Source organism: Neopsephotus bourkii, unplaced genomic scaffold (assembly GCF_033783945.1).
Source record: "Neopsephotus bourkii isolate Nb327-2 ecotype Australia unplaced genomic scaffold, CSIRO-AGI_Nbou_v1 NB_1634, whole genome shotgun sequence".
Lineage (NCBI taxonomy): Eukaryota > Metazoa > Chordata > Aves > Psittaciformes > Psittacidae > Neopsephotus > Neopsephotus bourkii.
In genome coordinates, this window is record NW_026902109.1 from 6659099 (window position 1) to 6677144 (window position 18046).

The 18046-nt window shown below is 41.1% G+C and overlaps 1 protein-coding gene across 6 annotated transcripts in view; it reads right to left on the reverse strand.

The window, feature by feature from the left end:
• ARID5B (AT-rich interaction domain 5B) overlaps nucleotides 1–18046 on the reverse strand; it is a 124809-nt gene that overhangs the window by 91697 nt on the left and 15066 nt on the right. The window lies entirely within an intron of this gene.

The following is an 18046-nucleotide window of genomic DNA, read 5'->3' on the forward strand; positions in this document are numbered from 1 at the left end:
GTCTTTCCCAGCTTTGAGTCTCACCACCACTACTACAACTGCCTAAGCCTTTCTCCTTCCTAGGTTGCCTTGAAAGACCTTGCCTCCTTACAGCTTTCCAACACAACTAGCAGGCCTGCACTGACAAACTCCACAACTCTGTAGTATGATGATTGTGTCTGCGTTGCAGCCATTGAGTCTAGGGTAATAGGGAGCCACGGCTGGAAGAAACAAAGCTACCCAAGCTCCCTGCAGCCCTCTAAATGCCTGTTGGGCCACAGGTTCAGGGGCTGAGTCCTGCCATTGCTGCTGGGCCAGCTGGTCGTGCTAGAAACCCTCCAGGGAGGTAGCTAAAGGGCCTCCTTGCTGTGGAAGCAGAGTCAACTGAGCATTCTTTGCCCCAGCATGTGAATTATTTTGCTGCTTATCTGTACAAAATAATGTACTAACTCCTCCCCGACCTCTCTGCACTTCTTACCTCACCACAGTCAGGATCAAAACTAACTGACCCTTTCTTGCTCTTTTTCTACCCCCAGGACACAGCGGTGAGAGCCAGGGGAAAACTTTGATGGACAGACCCTGGATTTGAAGAGAGTTTTCTGCCTGTTCATTGATTTTTAATTACTACTAAGCAACTGCCATCGGGAGCTAGCCCTCTGGAGACCACTGCCCAGCTGAGGCAGATGACCAGAGATGAGCACGAGTGCCCTCCAGTGCTTCCCCCAGCATATGAAAACCCCACCAAGTGCTCTGGGACAGACTGCACTGTGTTAGTTACTCTAAGAGGGGAAAGCACTGATGCTGGCTAAGGCATTTCTTCCCTCCCCTCACCTACAGTTACGCAACAGTTCTTCAAATCTCATCTCCACCTACCTTCCAGCCATGCAGAGCTTCATGCTCACTGGAGGCACTGGGCTACAGTATAACTGAAGTTAATATTAAAACATGGATTCCTCCTACAACTTCACTGAAAAAACCCCACATTGCATTCACAGGGATGGAGATCTCCAAGAACCTTCTTCTTCTGTTTTTCTTGCTGCTATCGCAGGTTTTTTTTAAATATCTTTTTCTCCTTTCTCTTTTGATCTTTGCAGATCTCAAACAATGTATTTCATTACTTTTGATACTTATGTGAAGAATGTGGAGAATTTCATTAAGATACACTTTGGGCCAAGTGCTTTATGGGTATCAGAGTTCAGAAATGTACACAGTTGTGTGTATAAACACATTCATAGACAACTATATGTACATACATACAAAATAAATAATATACAGTCACTGTAAAACATGGTTAAACCCCTCACTTTCTGAAATTCTCAGCTTTTACTCTCACACTGTGACATCATGAAGTAGCTGAAAATAGGTAAGACCTGAATTTCCTCAGACAAAGAATAACAGTAAGAAACCCCCCTTCTCTTTCAATATATGTGAAAGAAGCAAAAAAAGGATGAACAAACAGATTTGGGGTGAAGAAGCAAGTCAACTCAAGCTCAGCAAAAAAATTTCTAAAAGATAAAAGCAAGTATAAATAAAAACAACATATATAAATATGTGATGTGAACAATTCCCAAGAACAAAAAAGCATTTGATACCATCTAAGTTGGTGTCACAGGGTTGCTATTAACCGGTATAAACATTCATTTTCAGTCCCACTGAGCCACCTAAAAGCTGGCTCTCAAATAATGAGGCTGATGGAGCCTGACATCCAGTTCTACTTTTCTTTACTCCAACTTGGAACTGTTGCACAATTACGATACAGAACGTCAGGATACGATAAACAGAACTGAAAAAGGGAAAGAAAACAATTTTTTCCCCTACAAGTCAGGTTCAGTTCTTTTGCCTATTAAAGTAACCAAATATGTTTCTCTCTGAAATCAAAGCCAAAAGGCAGCATGCCAGGCACAGTTAACAGATAAATCAATGTTCCCGAAGGGCGGGCTTTTTTGTTTTGGGGGGTTCCTGCCTGACAACAATCTTGTGGTGAGCAAACAGAACACCCACCACACATCTTGTCAATCTACTCACATGAAACAGGGAAGGAAACATGAATACTTTTGAAGATCTAGGCACTGTTTGGAAAAACTTCATGTTCTAACCTCTCTGTCAAAGATCATGTTTTTTGTAACTACAGTCTGCAGCTATTGTAGAGCCCACTACATATAACATGTAATTGCAGTTAATTTATCACTAAGGTCATTGCATATATTTGGGAGTTTGTAAATAAAAAATGAATCACAGGTTTCATTTTTGTGTCCCTTTCAAACTGGAAGACCTAACAGTTTCCTCTTCCAACATACAAAATAGTATTGCTTCTATAAAACTACTTGGGACTCCTTGCCAGCAGTTTCCATTTAATTAAACTGACAGCAAAACAGCCCTCGCTAATGTGATCCAGACCAGTTTGGCTTCAATGTAAATTCTCAGGCATGAAATTACATCTGAAACAGACACAATAATCCCTCTATATCTTAGTCATAAGTTTAATCTATACTAAAATAACATTTTCTTTGTCTATATTGAAGGCTGTTTTAGAATTCAGTGATCTCTTTCTCTTTTTCCAGTTGAAGTTCAGGGAATTATTCAACTTCCACTCACATTACAGTAAATTCAGATTTTTCTTCTTGACTGTAATTTATACATTCATTGTTGATTTCTAAGTCATGGGTAGCAAAATGATCTTGCATGTGAGAAACCAGATTTGGGACCTACTTCAACTTTCACTTTCTGTAAACCAAATAGGCTGGTAGCCCTATAAAACTAGTTCATAGCTGCTTAAAGCCATCTAACTTGCCTAAGCTAACATCCCAATCTTTCCCACAGACCCTCAGGTCTACCAGCTGTAAAGAAGAAAACTGATGATTTATAGGTAACTTCAATAAAATGAAGGTGGGGTTGTTTGTTTGTTTAATGACCCGTAACATTTCACTATCATTTATTCATTCTTGCCTGTACTCAACTGATCCACTAATGCTTACAATGTCTAGGAAGAAAAGAACATGCAAAAAAATAGTTACTTATTGCATGGTAACCATGATGTCCATGATGAGCAACTTAATAAACTGTATTTATGCCAGATGCAAATGAGATGGGAATTTCTGAGAGATGCAAAGCGTTTTGTTCCTGGCTCACAGGCTGCTTCCTTATGCACCAGCACAAGCCTGGGAACACTAGAGCCCCCCTGTAATTCAAGACTGATTATCAGGGGGCTTTGAAAAACAGGCAGTGACAGTGTCCAGAGAATAAAATCTGGAAAAGTCACAATTACTAGAGGAAGGGCAAATACTGATCTTTTCTTACTCTAGCCAATGCGTGCCACAGTGAGGTCTTCACTATGGCTGTCAAGCCACACATCCTGGGTTCAGCACACCATTTCACTTGATAGTACAAGGAAGCTTTAACTCTGTCAGCTAAACAGAGTTAGGGATTGAAAAAATGCTCTCCCAAACTCCCAACCTCATAAACAAGTCCAGGAATGACACTGGAGAAGCTTTCTTCTTTGCTGCTCTTTGGATTCCTATACTGGAATAGTACATTACCCAAGGTCTCCAACACTTAGCCAGCAACATGTAACGATACCTCAAGACATTCATTTTGAGGCACTGGCAGGATAGTCTGAGCTTCAGAGTGCCTAGCAGTGACTGTCACTGCAACGTGTTGTGCTCAACACATAGATTTTCTGACCAGGGAGGGAGCCATCAACAGCTGTGAGGATGGCAAACATAAGGTACTTGTTATCCCTACAAGTTTACAAATGGAAAATGCAATGGCAGGGATTTACCATACCTCTGTTGCTAATACCATGATGCCTCTGCGCCTTAGGCAGAGATACCAAAATGGTTCCTGCACCAAATGAAACTGAGGATTCACTCTGGTATAAATATGATCTCTGTGTTCAGGCTGTCAGACACGAGAGGGCTTCTTGGCTTCAGAGTTAGCAGTCATTGGCATGGAACTGGTATCACTTCCTCTGGTGAATGCACACGACAAAGAAAATTGTTGTAGCTACTCCTCCAAGGAGCCTTGTGTCCTATTTTAGTATGGATAATTTGGCTAGTGAACTGACTGGGAAATGGAGATGGCAGGAAATTCTTACAGATCACTGGGGCAAAGATCTCAAGAAGGCACAGAGAAAACGCAGTCCTACATGCAATCCACACAAACATGCTCCAAAGGAAATGGAGCAACAAAATGGAAACTGCAGTTCCATTTTCTCTATGAATGCTATCCCATTTTGTCATGTCTTGATAACCTTCAGTGATGCACAGTAAGTGTCCTGTCAGCCTCAACGAGCTCAGAGCATTCCTTATACCATCTGTGACACTCAGTACTTTATGGGACTGGGCCCAAAGACTTCTGTTTCCTGAGAGCTTGTGCTGCAGCTGGAGATGCTGTGACTGTAAGAAGCACAAGTGACAAAACCACTGGAAAAACAAGAGAAAACTGAACCATAGCTTATTTTCCAAGTTTCCACTCACCCCACCAAACATTTGTAAAACCTTAGTTGCATGCCCAACTAAAAATACCTGCTGTCCAAGAAATGTTACATTACTTTATGTAAGAAATTTGCATATGTAAAAATGCCCAGCAACGTATAAATGATGCTTTCAGACAAATGAACTCAAAATGTTGTCAGAGTCAGGACAGTAAAATTTCCAAGCACTACTGTTACAATCTTCCTCTTCAAATAAGAACTTTAATTGCACTGTTTTCCTAAAATGTAGAAAGCAAAGTGCTTATTTGAGCAAACCAGCCATATACTATGCTTCAGCGTTCTTGACAGTTTCTTGTTTCAAGAGCAACACTTAACTGGTAAAAGGTATGTAAACTTTTTCTTACTGTTATTCTGACTTTGTCTACAAGTTATGAGGGATAAAGTTTTTAATACAGAATATCAGCCTTACTTTATCTCTGCTTGTGAAGAATCAGGTCCCTGTGCTGCCCCAAGCCAACAGATAAGGCAAAGGGGTACTGCTTTGTGCAAACAGCGTACACAATTGACCAGAGATGAGGGAATGACTTTTCACATTAACATATATGGATTTGCTAGAGTGTCTGACCAGTTAAAAATCTCTCAAAAAGGCAGAGAAACTACCAAGAGAGTTTCTGCAGCAGAGGGTGAAAAATGCTCCTATTCCACTTGTGCAAATATGCTTATTTTTATCAAACACACAAATTCCTGTCCGCACTCTCTCCTGAGCACCCTGCTGTCAAAAGAGCAGGGACAAAATTGGCCTCATTTCCTGTGTATTTCATACAGACCTCTGCATTCTTAAGTATGTTGTCAGGGAATAAATTTTAAGGCTGCTATGCTCACATCTGATCTCCTACTCTATGCTTTTAAGATATTAAATTGGCTTTACCCAATAAATCATGATTTGTGCCTTGGAATCACATGGTACCTAAAATGACCAAAGGCTAAATCCTGTACCATTCACATTCATTCTATGCAAGTCAGAGGGCCCAGGTCTAAAAATTAAAGTAAAAACTGAGCACCAACCTTCCCTGCAGGGAAGGCTAACAAAAAACATCACGTCACACATACCAAAAAACCTAGTGACAATGTAGAGAAGCAGCCCTTATTGCTATCTGCAGCAATCCTCATCCCTGCTCCTATCCCAGCTTTGTGCTCCCTCTTTCTTGCTCCATCATGGGAGGATCAAAGCTGATGGCTGTGGTGGAGTATGGCCTTGGCACTGACATTCTCACGCATCCCAGGCTAGTCTGAAGCCTACAGAAAATGGCACTGATCACCCAAAACCCAAGTGAGATGATTATCCCAGAGGCTCTTTCCTGTTGAGGGATATAATAGCTGGGTAGAAAAAAAACAGAACAACAAACCCACCCTCAAAGTTTTTCACAAAGGCAGACAGAACCTGATTTTCCTGCCACTTACACTGCTGCAAAGTTTGCTACCAAGCATCATAGCACCAAGCCTAAGCCCATGGTACAACACTGAATAGTTACCACAATAAAAAGAAATACTCCTTCAAGCTCCCCCTACCTGAGCAGGAAGTGTCCCCTAAGGGAGGAGGGGAGCAGGCAGATGATGGAGCTGAATACCTCAAGGGAGTAAGCCCTTATGCAAGTTGACCAGTCCACTGAAATACCAGGAGCCTCCCACACACAAAACTACGGGATCCAATCTTTGATGTTTTACAATAGCACAAAGACAACATATAAAACAGATTCAAGAAACATTGTGGCAAAAGTGCCAGCATTTTAAGGAACATTCCCTTTGGACACAAAGCCTTTTTTAGCCAAACCACTACGATTTTGTTTCAATGACTCATAGGAATGGATTCTGGATTAAGGTTTAAAAATGGGATATTTTCTCTTCTGCTCCTAGGTTCACCTCAAGACATGTGAATGAAAAAGTAGCAATAAGACTATTAGGCTGGACTTACATTCACCAACAGACACTAAATAGGGATCTACTAAATTTGTAAAGCTCAGCTGAAGTTGCAAATATATAATTCTGAAAATGCAATTCCCTCCTGAAGTCGGGCTGGGCAAGGATCATAAAACTATAAAAAGATACTTTGTCCCTAAAGACTGCAAGAAGCTAATCATTAGCCACCCATTTATATTGTTTACCTTTTTATTACATTATTCTGATATTTTTCCTTCACAGGGACCTACTCCTTATTTATACCATATGGGTAACAAAAAAAGATCCACTGCCTCTAGGCAAAGTGTTTTTAAAGACAAAGACCTTTGCCAGATTAAAAACAAACACACAAATAAAGTGCACATAAATTTGTGTTTGACTACTGTTGGGCATCTGGAATGGCACACATTTTCTTTGGAAAATTTTTCTTCCAGTTTTTTTTATACAAATTACAGTAAAATATGTACCCAGCAGCAAACTGAGAGAACTAAATTTAAAACGCACTTTCAGACCACTCTTTCATTTTTTTCTTTTTAACTTCTCTTTTTCCAAGGCACGAGGGGAGGAGGGAATTTGTACCAATGTTTTGAAGTACTGTAAGCTCTTTTGCCTTTTAACAGAAATATGTAAACAAGGTGTATGACTTTAGGGTAATGTTCTAGTCACAAAGCGTTCAAGAGCTAGAGTGAAGCTATTTAAAGAATGGAGTATTCAATTCCTGAGGCCAGATGCTAGTATAAATATGAAACTATGTTCACACTGCAGATTAAATTATTTTTAGTTTCTGCATTTGAACTGCCAAAATTATTTGGGTTGGCTTTTTCTTTTACTGTACCACAGAATTTATGGGGCCACATTTTTAAGTATCTGAACAGAGGGCTAAAATCACAAGTGTGAAAGGACTATTTTCTCTATGCAACAAAACTAGAAGTGTATAGTGACAAACACTGTCACAAATAAGGGTCATTCAGGGAGCAAGGAAACAAAAAATAAAGATGGAGCTGAAACATTCAAGATTCTTGAAGTCGATTTTTATAGTACCTTATCATTTAATTCCCAGCCCACAAAGCTTTTAATCTGGAAATACTCAGCGTGAAAGAAAAGCGGAGACTGTGGTTTAAAAATAATTAAAGAGAAAAGCATGCACTAAGATTGCATTACACCCTGTCTACTGGGTTTGCCATGAAAGTTCACACAGATACTGCTACGAATACCAAGTTAAAGTCACTAGCAGTTAACTAAAACAAATAATCAATAATCCCATGACCTTGCCATAGCAAAACCATGCATGAATTCAAGAGAGAAAGAGAATGAAATAAACTGGCAGCAATCGAACAAAACTCAGGCTCAGTGACTACCGGGGTGAGGACCTATCACTGACACACAGTAAAGCTTACAAGTCACCCACAAGGCTGCCAAGGACCCCCTCTTCCTGATGACCACTTCACTGTTGTTGGTTTTTTGGTCCTGTAATTATCTTCCATTCGCTTCATCAGTTTACAAGAACAGAAGATCCAGGATGTACCTCAAGATGTGATTCATCTGCTGATACCAGGGGGTTAGTCTACTAAGACACAAAAAACAGGAATCACGTGGGGGGTTGTCAACCAAGCCATACACCCTTCCCACTACAAATGCCACAAATGCCCTGGAAGGCCTGGGTGTACAGCCAGGAGCACAAACCTGCAAGAAGGATGAGCAGAAAGACTGCAGCTTGGTCATTCAAGAGAACTCCTGCAACACTAAGGAATGTGGAATTACTGAGCAGACTTGCTCTGCACCATGCTGAACATGCATATTTTGCTGATGATTTACAAGAAGGATGAGGCACAGCAACACTGTACAGCTGGCTGGGGGTGAGAGGAGGGGGTCCTGCAGCAGGGGCTGTAACCCATCTAATATTGAGATGTGTGAACCGACACTAAGTACCTGCGGAGACTCTTGTCACTGCCCCAATTCAGGAAGGCACAGGACACCAGGCTTAATTACAAACAGGTGATGCGGGACACGCTGAAAGCTGAACATCCTCTTGAATATCACGTCAGGTTCAGCCCCAGTTCCCAATTAACTGTTCTTATCAGGCATGGATCTGGTATCACAACAGCAAAATCTCCTTTTGGTGGACAGGCTGACAATCCCACCCTTCACTGGGTATTTACAACATGTTTTTAAAATGCATTAGCCTGCACTTTAAAGAAACCTGGGACCAGAACATCTGAGCTTTGGTTGTTTTGTTTCTCAGTAATAAAGTGTGGAAAAAAAAAAAAATTATGCAGCTGTGGATTAAAGAATCAGGAATCTTGTCATCCTTTACCTCTTTTCCCTTCACTAGCCTCGTTCACAGGAGCAGCACAGGACATGGAGGAACTTGGAGGAAGATGAGAGGGAACATTTCCCAGTTTTTTCTTAAATTAGATTTTCAATTTGTTATAGGATCCTTGAATTGTACAACATGTGTGGATCTATTCCACTCATGACACACATGCATAACTCCCCTTGGCACTAATGGGAATGTCAAACGTCTTGTGAGAGGAGAATTGCCCCCTAAAACTGCAGGAGTGTGAACAAGGTTGTAAATATATCTCCAGGTTCTGGTAACATTAGAAACCAGCCTAGCGAATTTCTCATGGTTTATTATGATATCACCAAATCCCCTCTATGTATTTATAGCCTTGTAATTCACAATTATTCTGGGTCCATAAATGTTTTTGGCATCTGAATGTAGAACTGATACTATTATTTCACTTATTATGGTACTGTCCATGAATGCTAAATTTATTCCAGCAGAGACTCCTGGAGTTCATTCATCAGATATTTTATGCTACTGTTCTTTTAATGATTCATTTATCCTTAGTAGTATTTGTATTCTGAAGTGTGGCGTCTCCAGCCGACAGCACAATGCTCTGCTGAATTATCTTTTTCTTTCACAGCATAACAAAACAGAGCACAGTCAAATTGAAGATGGCCTTTAGTACACTGTCAGAACAATACTGCTTACCAAGCATATCCAGACACATTTCTCAAACCACATGTAATGCTCTGGCTGCCAACATGTTCATAAAGTCATTAACCAGCATCTTAAAATGAGGCTGTGATATATATATTTAAATGTTTAGGAAAATCAAATGTGTGCTCTTCCAGAAGCTTATTTTGAATTTCAGCTTCTACATACATTAATTATGCAGCGGTGCACAGATATAAAAATTCACCTTGATTTTTCACAAGCTGCTAAAATATACTCCTGCTAAAATAATACACATTATATATCACTAAAAAAAGCTTCTTTATGGTGTTAACCATTTGTCCTTCACAATGTAATAGAGCAAGAGAGACCTAAGCTGAAGGTTTACAGTGCTGAGGTTTCATGTTTACATGCAAATTATTATTAGCAGTAAGATTAGGAAGGAACTTATTTTACATGGTACAGATTTTACTAAATGAAGTAAAAAAAAGCTATGCCACAATGCTCTCCAATACAAAACCTACCCAGTAAGTTACAATTCATGCTACTACATTTTTTAAATATATGCTTTCTCTATCACCCACTCCCACAAACTGCACTCAAATTTATAGATATACTGGGTTTAACCCTTCCCTTCCCACATATCCTCATCAGTGTTCTCATCATGCAAGGATCACCAAACCAGCAAAGATAAGCATGAATCAAGAAGGTTGGAATATTGATACCGAGTCTTAAAACTCAGTTTAACAAGGACAAGGATGCCAGAACCACACTCTTCTCCAGTGTACTCATACAGCCCCTCTAGGTGCTCACAAAGGTGACACAAAATGCTGTGGGAGACCCCCGAGGCTGCCCATATTGAGAAGGAAGGTTTGCTACTGCCCACTCAGCTGCTGGAGCCAAGACTCTTCCCACACTGTTGCCCAACACCTTCTTTTTCTCTTTCTAGCCTACCCATCTCCCACCTTCCCTTGCCTGCCCAAGCAAAACTCCACATCCTCCTGCTGAAGACCCCATAGATGCTGACATACCCATTCACTGGCATTACAGCCCCACACAGCTTGGGGGCAGCCCAGCTTTTGCTCTTGTTTGCCTGTCATAGAAAATGATTTTGCGAACAAAAGGAGAAGGGGGAGAAAAAGCATGTCTCCTCCTTCAATTTCAGATGCACACAGGATGCTCTGACAAACTCCCATAGCACAAGATGGGTCATCGATAAGAAGATGAATACTGTATCCCAGAGAACAAGCACTAGCTTTTCTGCAACACAGCAGTCAGAACCAGAATAAGATATTTAGGAAGACAGACGATGACAGGCCAGGCGTGCTGCAGTGCAAGTGTAAACAAATGGCAAGTCGTCTTTCAGGGCATGGGAGTTAATGAAGAGCAACTCAGAAGAGCTACTTGGAAAGGAGGTCGTGAGTAAGTCTGGTCTGGCTTTTCTCCTCCCCACTGGAAAGGAACTGACACCCAGGTCTGGCCATGGTGTCAACAGCACCCACAGAAAAGTCTGAGCATCTCAGCACTGCAGCACAGGTCACAAGCCAGAATGATTCATGAGCTGGTATGAAGACAGCTTCAACTTGATTAACAGAGCACTCAGAGTCAGTTAACTAGAGGACTCCAAGTCCTGGGTTCTAGCAGAGCAGAATTACAACACAGGAAAGCAGCCAGGCAGGAGAAAGAGGATGTCCTCAAGGCCCACCCAACCATACCATGTTATATAGGTGTTCAGTTTATAGATCTTGGTACTCAGCCAATTTTTGGCTGGCTGCATGGAAAGGACACAATGCAGGAAAAAAAGGCACTGATGATCTCTGAGGGACTGATGGCTCTAACCATCAATTGTGGCACACAGAGACTGCTGATCACCTCCCTCCGTGGTAGTGGGTAAGGGAAGCACAGTACAAAACAATAGACAACCCAAACTGGGTCCCCCTGGGACCCAGAAACAATATGGGCAGGGACGGAAATTAGAGGGAAGGCTGGGGAGGAAAACGGCACCCTCTAAACTTGAAAGTTAAATAAGAATTAAAAAAGGAAAAAAAAAAATAGGCAGACATTGAGATAAAGTCAGATTCAGAGCTCAGCAGTGCTGCACCAGGAGGCACATAATTCCAGTTACTGGAACAAAACCTCATGGTCAGTAAGAATTAAATGCAAGATCCAACAGTGACTAGAAGGGAAAAAATCCTGGAGAGCAGACACATGTGGGTTATTACACAGCCTGGCAAGGTCAATCTCGGTGCTAAAAACAGACAAAAATAAAAAAAGCTGTCAAACATTTTTAAAGGGACACTGTCCCACACTGGCTGCCTTGACACTGTTTGTGAACGGCCCTTATTTTTCATCTACTTATTTTGCAATTATGGAGGCTACTCCTTTTCCAACCAGAGGCTGCAACAAAACTTTTATTGATGGTGCAAATGTCTGCAACTTCAGCTTCAGGAGAATGTGGGGCAGTTCCCTCTAGCTTCACAAGGCAGTAAAATTTAACTCTTCCTCTTCTCACTTTGCAGCAGTGGTTCCTTCTCTGATGTTTCTGAATACACCAGAACTGAAATTGCAAATGGCTGTGCTCTACACCAGCGACAAAGTGCCCTGTCATACCAATTCATAATTGAAAACGCTGACACAGTGACAACTGCTATCAGCACAATTCTGATAATCATGTTAGCTTGCTCCTGCTGCAGGAATCAGTGGGGGTGGGGAACAGGCACTGTGATTTAGGGGGTACCTAGAGAGAAGTTACGTGGGATTTTGTTTACATTTCTTGGCAGATGTTCTGCATTTCAAAGAACAAAATACCCACCTCCTCAATTCCCAGGGGCAACACTACCACCCCCTTTTATAAGATCTCAAAGGCAGGTCAAAATTTGAGAAGAAATCCAAATTTTACCTCTTTGATAAGGCACACTTGAAGTTTGAGATGTGTGGTGTTAAAACTCCTTTCAAGAGCCACAAACAGATAATGGCTCAACACAGTCCAGTGGTGAATGAAAGGCTTTCATAGCCAGTACTGCATATTAAAATGTTTTTGTCACCCCCATACACTTCCACTGTAATGAAGTAGACTATCCCCAGAGAAAGGAAGAAATTAACAGCACTTAAATCACCACAGCATTGCTCAGGCAAACACATGGCCTCAGAAAGGACCAGGTGGCTATGGACAATCTCCTGAGAACCCCACCAACCTCCTCCCAGGGAAGCTGGGGAAGCTGCACAGGGAAGAAGCAGTGGCTCAAGAGAAGGAAGGGACCCCAAAAATGCTACTGGAGATAATAGCATTTTTGCTACTGGAGAGAGTATCTATTTTTGCTACTGGAGATACTGGAGATAATACCTATTTTTGCTACCACCTCCAGATAATAAAGAAGTCATTATCACAGGAGTATTAGGGATACACTGTACCTAACAACAGCATCACCTTTTAGCATTTAAAAGGCAGGCAGCCACTGAAGCCAGCAAGTTATCAGTGATCTTAAACCAACCGGTTGAAAAAAATAAACATTTTTCTTGCCCTCTTCATGCAAGGCCAGACAAAACTGTCTGCCTGGTCAGCACGTTAGATTATCTCTGATCCCGAACGTGCTAACATTAAAAGTAAGTGTTAATTAAAACAAAAGATATATAACTAAAGGAAGCCTTCCTGCTCCACAGGCCCTCTCCCAGTGCTGCTTCGCAGCCTGCTGGTGCTCTTGTTCTGCTGGAGCAGTGCTGGCATGTGCCATGAGCTGCACAAACACAGAAGAAAATGCCGGGCCACACTCCTTTTTCTCCAAGGGAGCCATCCTCCTCCATTCAGGCTCCGTGGAGCACAACAGACAAGCCATGTAATAGCCTCATCTATGGCAAAAGAGCTGTATCAATTGGGCTAGTTAAAATGAGTTAGAGAGGTCACTCTGATCCACAAGACAAAAACCAACATCCAGTGCACAAGGGCAGAGAGGGGAAAATGGGATAATGGGACACTTACATGAGTTTTATCAAGACCAAAATAGCATTCAGCTAGGGCAATGGGGACAGGAGGGCACATGGAAGAGGCAAAGAGTCAGACAGAGAAGAAGGGGAGGGGAAGAGAATAAGAGGCATGACTTAGGCACAAAGTATCCAAAGTAGCTCTGACTCTGACTAACAATTAGTTGGTCAGAAAATTATTGCATCAAGTTAAGCCAGGCAAGCCTGAACTCAGCAGCACACGACAAACGATGGAAAAGGAGAGTCAGCATCAGTTCAGAAGTCATCACAAGTGTCTCTTGCACACTACAGCTGCAGATTATCAGTTTTGATAATATTATGACTTGACTACAACTTGATAATCTTCATCTGGAGAAGTCATGCTTGTTGCAAGGCCACTGGCAAGCAAAATCAGAAGGTCTGTGCCACAGCCCAGTGCCTGCTGGGGCTAGGCACCATGGCTGGCTAGGCACCATGGCTGGCCAGGCACTGAGGAGTGGGCACCTTCCTGCAAGACAGCTCATCCCTGCTCTGCTTTTCCTTCCAAACTCTCTGCAATCCATTGCAGATTGGCCAATTTATACAGCAACACAAGATCCAAAGAGGAGTTGCCATCTCCTGTGTGAAGCTATGCAAATTATGAGACTGGCAAAGAAGAGAAGGAAATGAGAGGGTAAGCCAGTCCTGCAGCATCCATCCCCTGCTTAGCAAGCTCTGCTGGAAGGTTCAAGACAGCAAAGTAGGAAACAACTGATGGAACACCACCTATAGATTAGAAAAGGGTGACTGATAAAATATAAACCTCAGCTAGAAGCGTACTTGATTTTCTTGGATTCCAGATAACAAGAGATCCAGAATCTACACCCCCGAATGTGGGGGGTGGAGGGGTGGAGAATGAAAGACAGGACAGGGCTCACTGCTAAATTTTCTTTCGCTTCCCCCTCAATGGACCCAAACAAACAAGCAATAACTGCAGCATGACCCTCTTAAGTAAGCACCAGAACTTGCTCATCCCCATTACTAATGCTGCCACTGCAGAACTGGAGTATCCACTGCGTAACAATCTCAACCATCCGTTTTGGAATGATAAAGACTCATAGAGGATGGACAGAAAGAGTGGCAATGACAGTATGGGGACCAAACCTAGACCTCTGTCATGACAGACTCACATACCAGAGGGTTGCAGACTGCCCAGCCCAGGGCAGCAGGAGCTCCCACCTTCCCCACCAAGTGCAGGCACAGGGGCCATTTGTTGCTCAGCTAAACCCAGGCAGCATCGCACTGCAGCCCAGCCTAACCCAAACCAATAGAGCCAGTGAACACTAAATTCAGTCATTTTCCCCTTAGCCTCTTCTCTCAATTTCAGCTCTGACTCCTCTATCTTTTATTTCTTTTTCTAAAGACACATTTAGAGATGAAACCATTCATAACTGCCTATCCACAGACAGTTTGTGGCAGCATAATTGACAATGAGTCTGCTGCAAAAATGAAAATGCTGTTTTAATAACCTTGGCCTAAAATACATTCTGTTGTATGCCTCAAAGGGTTTCAATAAAAAGTCAACCTGTAGAGACATATTTTCTTGGCTTAAACAACAATCCAAAGCATATAAATGTAGTCCAACTATAATGACATATTTATAGGCCAATAAAGCTTACACTGCAGCTTTCATACTTCACTTAAAGGAAGTCTGTAAGAAGCAGTGTTATATAAAATAATTTGAATTTTTTTTCGAACTATAGCCCAAGGAATACAAATATGCAACTTTGCCATATTTAACCGACAGTGTTTACATTGCTTAGTTGCTAAAGATTTTGTAAAATGAAATAATTCCTCATTTGGTGACTTCTCACTGGTTTACCAAATATGGGTATACTAGTCCATTTATTACAAAGAAAAATCCCCTAAATAATTCTAAAGACAAAAATAAATAACTAGCTACCTCAGTAGTGAATGATTTTATCAGACCAATTCTTCCGGAAAAACAGGTTCTCGTGTTCATTATGAATAATACATTCCTGAGCAACTCTATTTTTATATGCTGCATTGTTGTTATTTTTTATTTTTCTCAATATTTGAAAGAAATATTCAGAAAACTATAAATAGTCTTAAGACATAAACTGCCAGCACTCAATACTGACGTATTTGTAGAAAGGGACAGAATGTGTAACATAAATACCTCAACAGGCAGAAAGAAGTATTTCTTTAGAATCATTTTTCAGGCTGAAAACTTGAAGCTCACACAAAAAATATGCCATTCCTAGAACTTTTATTTAATACAGTGCTAAGGAAAAGTTCTGCATAATTCACTGGTGATAAAAACAATGGCATTTTACAGACAAAAATATCTGTTACTGCAGAAAAGAAAGGCAAAGAGAAAAGAAAGAAAAGAAGAAAGGAGAAAAAAAGACAAGGGGGGGGAAGAGGAGGAAAAATAAAAAAAAAGAAGAAGATAAAAAAAGAACAAAAAAGAAGACAGAACTACTGAGTCTGAATTAGGGTCAACTTTCAATTATGGGTGCACTGGTTTCTCCAGGTTGTGGATTAACCAGGTGTCACCTTTGTTTTGGCTAAGCCAAGTGCCACATAACATATGGCACAGAGTATACACTGCTCAGTCTTTGCCTGGTTATTGTTTAAAGCTACCCTGCTCCCAGGAACAATGTGCTTAATTAAATATGTTTGTACAGTGCCACTTCTGTGGTTCTGTATCAATCATGTTTTCATTTCATCTGGGTTATTTCACCCTGCACCATTCCTGGATAGTGTATGAAAACTGATTTTATTTCTTTTATAAAGTTTTTTTGAGCTCTTTGATAGGGAAATAATTTCCTAGTACCTTCTACAGCTCAGTTCAAAAACATCTAGTAGGAAGAATGTCAGAATCTACTCACCTTCACAGGATTTCTCTCTAATGGAAACATGCTGTTTCATAGGAAAAAAGGGGTCCAGGAAATCACCTTGTTTATCTAGGCCTTTTCAACACCTGGTTCCAAAACTTCCTCATCTACATTCAGGGTTAAATGTGGCCATCACTACAGATTCCTGCATTGCCTGCCAGACTAGCACAAGAAGGGAATTTTTCCCTTCCGAGCCAAGTTCTGTACAGAGTGGTCTGCCTTGTCACAGCCACCCGACTTTGCTCAGTGAGGAAGCCCTTCATAAAACATACCCATTCATGCATCACTGAGTAACTAACCGATTGGGAGGGGAACCGTCCTATGGTGGTGAGAAATGGTGTATGTGCAGGCCACCTCTCCATTTTGACCAGCCTTGCTAATATAGCTGTACTGATGCTCTCACCAGAAGGACCTTTGCATGACATGGCACTGCACTCTCTCACAGTTTACAATCCCATTTTAAGAGAAAAAAAACCCCATCCCATTGTGTTAGACATCTACTGCAGAAGTTACTGCTAATAAATCTTTGATCACTACAGCTGAGCGTTGCTCTGTTGGCAAGATGCAGAGTATTGAAAAAGGTCTGGGGGCACACATTGTAACAGGCAGTAAACCCACCATTTTGACAGCAGAGACGATACAACTCCAGAAGCTCACATCTGTATGCCTTGGACACTTGCACATTATGCTACTGCCCTTCCCTACAGGTAGGGAGATGACAGTTCCCAGAGCACAATGCCAACCTTGACTCTGAATGAGAGAAGTAAATCTTCTTCACCTCGTGGGTGATAAACCTCCATCCCATAGTTAAGTCAAACACTAAAGCTCATGGGTTGCCTACAGGACACAACCAAGTAGGGCTGCTTCACAAGCAATGACGATCACCATTCTGAGTTTTTCTCAGATCTGGGAAACAAAATATGCTTAAATTCTTGTGTCTCTCAAATAGTAAAAAAAACTTCTCAGTACTAGATTTAAGAAATTTCTTTGATTGCCTCTAATAGGCTAGATCAGTTATCTGTATCAATGTGCCTAATCAGCTAGAGGTCTTCTTGAACCTTCAAGTTTCACTCCTGCCAACCAGTCACGACAGAGAAAAAAGTAATCATAATCAAACATCAGTTAAAATACCCTTTTCTACTGAAAAAAAAAACAACCAAACAACAACAACAAAAAAAGACACAACAGGAAAGCCAGAGTCACCAACTGAAAATGAGTAACATCAGAATGTGGGTTATCAAAATTATACCATATAGTTTGCATTCCATACATGTTTTCAGTATAACCCCTACTTTCAAAGGCTTAACATGTGACTATAAGCTTTAGGCTTAAAGATAATTTTCTTTGGCTCCTACAGTACATAACAGCAATTTCATAACTTACCATGAGGGATTTTTGTTTGTTACAAACAAAACCAAGAAAACACTAACACACAAAAGTTCTGTCTGAAAAACATTAAGATTCTTCTGACACAACAAACAAATGCAAATAAATGCAACACGTAAAGAAGATGCCAGGGCAATAGCAGAGAAAATTACTACATGTAATTATGATCCAGAAGAAACCACACAGAAAAGCAAAGGAAAAGAGAAAGAACTGCATGTTTTTGTTGTTCTGTTGGGTTTTTTTTTCTTGGAGAAAAATCAGATCAACTTACAATCGTACTTTAAACTTCCAACCTACATATCTAATGGTGAAATGTGAGATAGACAGAATCACGTCATCATTTGATAAGATCAGAAAAATGAGATGCAGAAGATAAATCCTCCAAGACAGATCTTTAGCTTAGTGTAACTTGGCTTCGATGCCAACACAGTCATGCCATTATAAAACTGAACTTGGCCCTCCCTCTCCTCTTCA